Source organism: Pituophis catenifer, unplaced genomic scaffold (genome assembly GCF_029215685.1).
Source record: "Pituophis catenifer annectens isolate HBS135680 unplaced genomic scaffold, rPitCat1.0.hap2 SCAF_4, whole genome shotgun sequence".
In the NCBI taxonomy this organism is placed as follows: Eukaryota; Metazoa; Chordata; class Lepidosauria; order Squamata; family Colubridae; genus Pituophis; species Pituophis catenifer.
Window position 1 is genome coordinate 72,987,673 of NW_027256884.1, and position 7,213 is coordinate 72,994,885.

The 7,213-nt window shown below is 40.7% G+C and overlaps 1 protein-coding gene across 1 annotated transcript in view; it reads right to left on the reverse strand.

Annotated features, from left to right (window-relative positions):
• Positions 1-4,764, reverse strand: part of AGPAT3 (1-acylglycerol-3-phosphate O-acyltransferase 3) — a 153,587-nt gene extending 148,823 nt beyond the window's left edge. The window contains exon 1 of the mRNA XM_070944253.1: positions 4,577-4,764. The gene's annotated coding sequence lies outside the window, so the exon portion shown is untranslated. The remainder of the gene's footprint in view (positions 1-4,576) is intronic.
• Between the last annotated feature and the right edge of the window lie 2,449 nt (positions 4,765-7,213).

The following is a 7,213-nucleotide window of genomic DNA, read 5'->3' on the forward strand; positions in this document are numbered from 1 at the left end:
ACCTATCTGTGGTCCTCTCAGGCTCCGCCTGATTTTTTTTCTTGTTTTCCTCCTCTAAACCTAGGTGCGTCTTATGGTCAGGTGCGTCTTAGGGAGTGAAAAATACAGTATTTACTTATAACCTTCTTCTTGATCTTCAGTATGTTTGACACTGTCAGACTGAAGAATGCCCAAGTATTGGTAGTGATTGTCTTTATCCAGACTCTTGATTTTATTTTCATAGTGTATATTGATTCCTTCAGTTTTCAGTATTTCCCCCATTTATTTTAAGGATAAATAATTTGTCCAGTCTAAATTCCACTGCAATACCTTGGCTGTATATTCAGACAGATTCCATTTCAGATGGTGTTTTCTATTCAGCTTGAGATCATCATGTAAAGGATGTGGGAGAGTCCGGCAGAAGTTTTTTATGTTTGTTAACCATAACCTGACTTGTTCAGTATTGTTCACAGAGGAATCAATGCAATAACAAACAGTAGAGGTGATATTATTATTACTATATAGAGATAATAGGTTCAGGAAAGATGATTTAAAAGAACTTTACAACAGGACATAAATAAGTTGTTACATGAGAAAACACTGAAATACTGTTTAAAGCCATAGAAGTTAAACTAATAGCTTTATTTCAACAAACATGCATAAAAACTGTGTGGACAGAGAATGAAAACATTCAAGTATATTAAATATATTCTATACTCAAAAACTAAAATGAAAGAAAAATGTGTGAATTATCAAACCATGGCACTAATTTCTCTCATCAAAGTTTTATGTAAGATTTTACAGAGTAGAATAAGACAGAGGGAGATATGTCAAATTAACAGGCAGGTTTCAGAAAAGGCAGAAGAATACAAGATCAAATTGCTAACCTAAGATGGATAATAGAAAGAACAAAACAACATAGGAACAAAAATTGCTTTTGCTTTATTCACTTTTCTATTTGTAATAGAAAAGTGAATAAGAAAACAGATAATAGGAACAAATGGCTAGGACCCAAGAGATTACAGGATTGATCCTAGAAGAGCTAGAATATATTGTCATAGATGTTTGAATGGTATTTGTTCATGCAGTGACCAACCTGATCCAAGATGTTTAGTTAGCTAACTACTTGTGTCATGTTCCAAAGTTCAGTAATGATATTCAGCAGCTTTAAAGAAATTTCCTCATAAGGTTATCTCTATAGAGGAATACACTCCAAGTATGCACACATCTTTCTTCCTAGCATTTTCCCACAAAAGCAGGGTCCACTGTTTTTTTTGGGGGGGGGCGGGGAGGTCAACCAAGTGTTGATCCATTGGTTGCAACAGCAACTGGCCAACTGGCTTATCGCCAGAGCCTGACATCATGGGCTCAGAGAGAATGACTGGCCCAAAGTCACCAACCAGCTTTCATGCCTAAGGCAGGAACAGAACACAAAGTCTCCTGGTTTCTAGCCTAGTGCCTTAAACCAACAAACTAAACTGGCTCTTGTGCTATTATTATTATTATTATTATTATTATTATTATTATTATTATTATTATTAGTCAGTCAATGTGTTCCCAATACACCTTTCCCAAAACTTTTTAATTACACTTTTGTAAACAATGTTTGAATTTATCCCCGACAATGAGAATTATTTATTTATTTATTTATTTACTTACTTACTTACTTACTTACTTACTTACTTACTTACTTACTTACTTACTTATTGGGACTTGTATGCCGCCCTATCTCCACAGGACTCAGGGCGGCTCACAACAATTAAAATAGAACAGACAAACCATTAAAACAGAAGTCTAAATTAAAATTAAGAAATTCAATAAAACCCAGATTAAAACCTCCATCAGTCCAAGGCTGATTTTGAATTATGTAAGGATTCTGGAAGATTTCTTCTGTGATTTATTGAATTACCTGCAACCAATGCATCCATTAGTAGAAAGCAAAAAATGCAATCACACACCCATCATCTGGAAAGTCAAATGAATGAGAGTAGACAAGTGATAATTCAGAGTTAGAAATTCAGAAATAGAAAATATCATTTTTGTTAGCATATTGAACTAAATTGAAATCAAAACTTGAAAACGTTCAAGAAAAAATGTAAAAATATATGCCAAATCAGTTAAAAGCAAAATGAGCTCTAGCACACAATGGCATTATACATGTGGCAAAGCTAAATGTAAGAAATGATGCAAAAAAATTTCTGTTAACATTAAACCCACGGAACACAGGGAATCAACATTAATCACATTGCATGTACATCTGAAGAGAAGGAAGCAGGGGAAAAAACACCCCCTCCAGAAATGTACTTTTGTCAAAAGGAAGTATTTGGCAAGAAAGTCGGACAGTGAATTAGATCTCATTTGAAACCCACTGAATAAATGGGACATGTGTTGAAATTAATGGACCTGAGCACTTGAAATGAATTAGACTTGCGCAACTAACTGGATGCAACCCAATAACTTTTATTATTATTAGTTTCAGAAAAGTAGCTGAGGGCAAATGTAGTTTTTTTTATCTTGATGTAGACTTCTTTTAGACTAAGTGCAGAAATGTTGTGGAGCAGTTCAGCCAGAGTTCAGTTCTTTATTTGCTTACACACACTAGACAGAACCTTTCCAGATTAAATCCTTACTACCATGAGCCTAACTAGGAAGTTAGCAAATATGAACTCTTTCTCAGTGTCCTATCCATCTCCAGATTGTGCTGCCTCTTGCCCCCCCACCCCTTTTTTTTAAAAAAATATGCTACCTACTTTCTGGGAAACTGCCACCTCACTGTAGTCCTTCACATCAGCTCCCTATCTATGGGGATCCTCACAACTTCAGAGTCCAGAATGGACAGTTTTCCATCCAACTTGGCCATACTAAATATGAAAAAATGAAGAACACTTGTAACATAACGGTTTCATTTAGAAAATTAAATATTAGAGAACTAGATTGTCCTATCAGATATTTCTTTAAGATATTATATTTCTATCTGTATATTTATTTATTCTGGGTGGAATGGCATTTGATTACAAGACTCTATAATAAAGAGAACTGGAAAGCAAGTATGTTGTTAAACCAAGGCCTTAATGCGAATTCCCTATCTTTGGATACACATTGTAATCAAAGAGCTTTGTGTATGGTATTGATAAACTGACCCAAACACTGAATGCCTTACTGTATTTATTTAGAAATTATCTGTCTCTACATAAAAGGCTGAAAGTTAGAAAATACACTAGCAACCACATACTCCGTGTGTGTGTGTGTGTGTGAAAAAGAAAACTGATTATGAATCATCAATTACTATAAGTATAATTCACTTCCAAGAACTCTTAGTTCTATTTACATAGCACAAATAGTACAGATTACAAGGCTACCATAGTATAGCACAGCTGATTGGCATAGATGAAAATTTTAATTACAAGTGCACCCATCCTTCCAAGGTCAGTAAAATGAGGACTCAAGATTGTTGGGGCAATATGCTGATTCTATAAACCGCTTACAGAGGGCTGTAGTGAAGCGGTATATAAGTCTAAGTGCTATTACTATTGTATGAAAGTTAAAACGTAAGATCAATGGGGCGGTTGATAGGTTGCACAACATATGAAACCACAAATTATCTACAAGGTGGGTTCATACTACATGGTAGTTAATGGTTTAATGTATCATTTGATTCTAGCCTACATAATTAATTTTCAGTTCAGTGTATTGTGTGAACAAAAGCAACTGGGTTAATTTAATAATGTATGTCATCTAAACACAATGACACAGTCTGCCAGGATCAAATAAAGGATGACAATTTTTTTCAGTCTGCCATTATTTTAAAACACTCATATTCCCTACAGTAATTGTATTCACAGTGCAGTCCTTGGCTGCAAACAGATCAGATGCAAAGTAATGGTCCCAACTAGCTCTCAAAAAGCCTGCCCCTTGCCAGCAGCAAACTCAAGCCAGCCGTGCAAAGAAGCAACGAATAAGGGCAGAAATAAAACGCATAGCTCCATAGGCAGCAAACGAGGACACGTTGAACGGCTGTAAGGACCAAGGCGTGGCGTGTAAAACCATAGGAAGCTTTGGTTTTGCGCAAATTAAAAACAGACGCGTCAAATTAAATGGAAAACTCAATACAAAAGTAACACACACGGTTACACACATACACGCACCCCTCAGAGGCAGCCACATACACCCACCGAGCGGAAGCTGGCGGAGAAAGGGACGAAACTATGGGAGGAGGGGACGCTCGCTCCCCTTAACGCACCGAAGCGAAACGCGGAGCTCTCACGCCGTTTTGCGAAGGATGGAAAAGCGCATTAATCCATTAAGGTCACGCGCAAAGAAAAAGCGAGCGATGCGAGCAGCTCGAAGCCGACAGCTGGTCAAAAAGACTGGACCGGATAGGGAGCGGGGATCCTGGGAGGACTGCAGCAAAGAGACGGCGGCGTGGAAGGGCTTTGCAGGAAGAAAGGAGGCTCCAGCGCTCGGAGGAGGGGGCGGGGGGAATCGTCAAGCCCATCTCCTGATGAGGTGGGGTTGGGGGAAAGAGGGAAGGCGAGTTCCCACCAGCCCCCCCGGCCTCGCTGCAGCAATCAGGAGTTCCTGCCGAAGCAGCACAAACCTGCAGTCCTCGCCGCCCCCGGAACTTCTGCCCCGCGGCTGCTCCCCAGCTCGGCTCCCAGAGCCTCGATCCTGCGGCCGCAGCCCCTTCGTCCTTCCCCAGTTAAGCAGCCGTGCCCACACTTTTCTTCGGCGCCAGCGACCGGGGCAGCCGCCTCTGCTCTCCTCTGCGGAGGCTGGGACGCCGCTCCGAGAAGGGCGTAAAGGAATCCTGTTGTAGCGGCGCCGGGATGAAGCCTTGTACCCAGAGTGCGGCAGAACCTGCTGCCTCTGCCTGTGCGAGTGTGTTCGAGTGTGCCTCTGGTGTGTATGTGTGTGTGTGTGTCCGTGTGTACTCCCAGCAGCCGCTACTTCCTGTGCAACGACAGTTCAGTTCCTCCCGAACCAGGAGGCAGGGGAGCGGGGCTGCCGGCTGGAGAAGGGGGGGAGCATGATGGCTGCAGCAGCCTTGCTTCAGTCGCAAGGGTAGCCCCGAGGGAAGCGAGAGAGCTCCGACCTTTGCAGATATCCTGGGGGGGAAACCTCGAGTTTGGCTTAAAGGCGCCCCTCCGGCGCGAGCATCGTCCCTCCGCGTCGCTCTTCTTTCCTCATTGGAAGTTGGAGCCGCGGAGGATGGGAAGGCGCGACCTCCGCAGCCCGGTTCCTGCGTCCCGCTTTCAGAGATGGGAGGAGAAGCACCGTCGACGGCCCGGTCGCGCGCGCGTTGCACATCAAAGCGGCAGCTGCTTCTTCCCAGGCTCTCGGAATGCGGGAAGGGGAAGCGGCAGCGGCGTGGTTGCAGGCGTCGGTGCCTTCGATCGGCGTGGTTAATTTCATGTGATTTTTCACCTCATAGCCCGGTCCCGCTATTCGTAGGCGTCGCCCATTCATGCGAGGAAATGGATTACTTTTTACCCTCTTATTTAAGGTGAGGGTCAAGGAGAGCATCTCGGTTAGAATAGGATAAAAATTAATAGGTTTTCAGTATGTACCTCGACTAGTTCTGTTTGGCCGCTGAAAAATGAAGTAGCTGAGGAAGGACCATGGGTGCCACCCTCAGCTTCCAGTAGGCACTATTTGCACAAATGCCCCTGCGTGAATATCTGAAAGCATGAGAAACAGCCTTCTCGTTTATAGTTTTTACCTACTCCCCCACTCCAAGATATTAAAGTTTATGAACCTTGTAGGTTTATATTGGTCACTTTATTAATTTGGTAGATTTACATGATGTTTTTAGATTTGATGGTACAAACTTGATGGTACCTAGTCTTATTTTCAGGGTGGTCACAATATTAAGAATAAAAAATGGAAGTATGGAGGCCATTGAAATAGTATTAATATTGTGGTTTAAATTGATAGCAATAAGTACAATTGCATTATGATAACTTGTGACTTAGTGCAATGAATCAATAAGCCATATTAAACATTAGTTTTGTATGGTGTATAAAGGAGCCAACATTGTAAGTTAACCGCTAGTGGCTTAGTTAACCCAATTAACATTCACAGATCTCACTACTGGATAGACTTGACTCCTTGGTTTGGAGGTTAGTGCAAGATTATCAGCAGATAGTTAAATGAATCAGTGTAGAGTATGGAGGGATTGTGGCTTTTCCCCTGTTTTTTCCGCTACCAATTGATATGAACCTTAGGCTTATTAGTCAGCAATCTTATCACCTAGCAAACCTTGGTTTTGATTGCTGTCTACAGAGATATATACATTTGAACATGTGTAAGCTGCATTTCATACTGTGAGATATGCAGAAATCAGAATGGGACAGTTCCAAACATTTCTTCCCTTCATATATTCAGTGAATTGACCATGCGAATAAGCTGTTTAATTTTCCAGTTACACTCTACAAAGAAATGTTTTTCTAGTGCCTGCATTTTGATGTGAACTATGAATATGAACTATAAATGTATAGAGCTTCTAGACATGAGAACTTTAGCCCTGTCAGGGATCTTGGTAGAGGAGAATTCTGCATATTCACAATGCCCATAAGAACTTGACACTTACAGTCCAAAAAGAGATGTCCGTAACATCAAGATATCTAAAGGGAATATGATAGCACTCTTCAAATACTGAAAGTAGATCACACAGAAGAAGGTCAGGAGCTGTTCTCTTATCATTCTTGAGTAAAGGGCACAAAGTAATGGATGTAAGTTACCAGAAGGCAGATTCTGAATGTATGTAAGAGATGAGGGAGGAAAATTCTGTAACAGTAAAAGTGATTTGAGAGTGGATTAGGGTTAGGATATCTTCCCCCATTGGATATGCTCAAGCAAGTACCAGGCTGCTATTTATCAGAACTATTTTAAGATTCCTATATTGAACAGAAGGATCCTGTGATTGTTAATTAATTGTTGCTATGTGGTTATAACTTAATCTTCATCTGATAATAAAAATAGTTGTATGTTTTCCTTGGCTCTCCTGATGTTGAAGTAATTTTTTCTCTACCATCTGATGTAATTCTGTAAACTATTTGGCTTTCAGGGTGGGATCAGCCCAGCAGGTCTTGCCACTGTAGGCTGGAAAAGACACACTTCTATTCAGTCTTTGAGTACAAGACTTTGAACAATTGCTTTTCTGCACGCCTATTCATAAGTAACCTTATGCATTTAATAGTATTAATTGCCAAACAAGTATGATTAGGAAAATAGC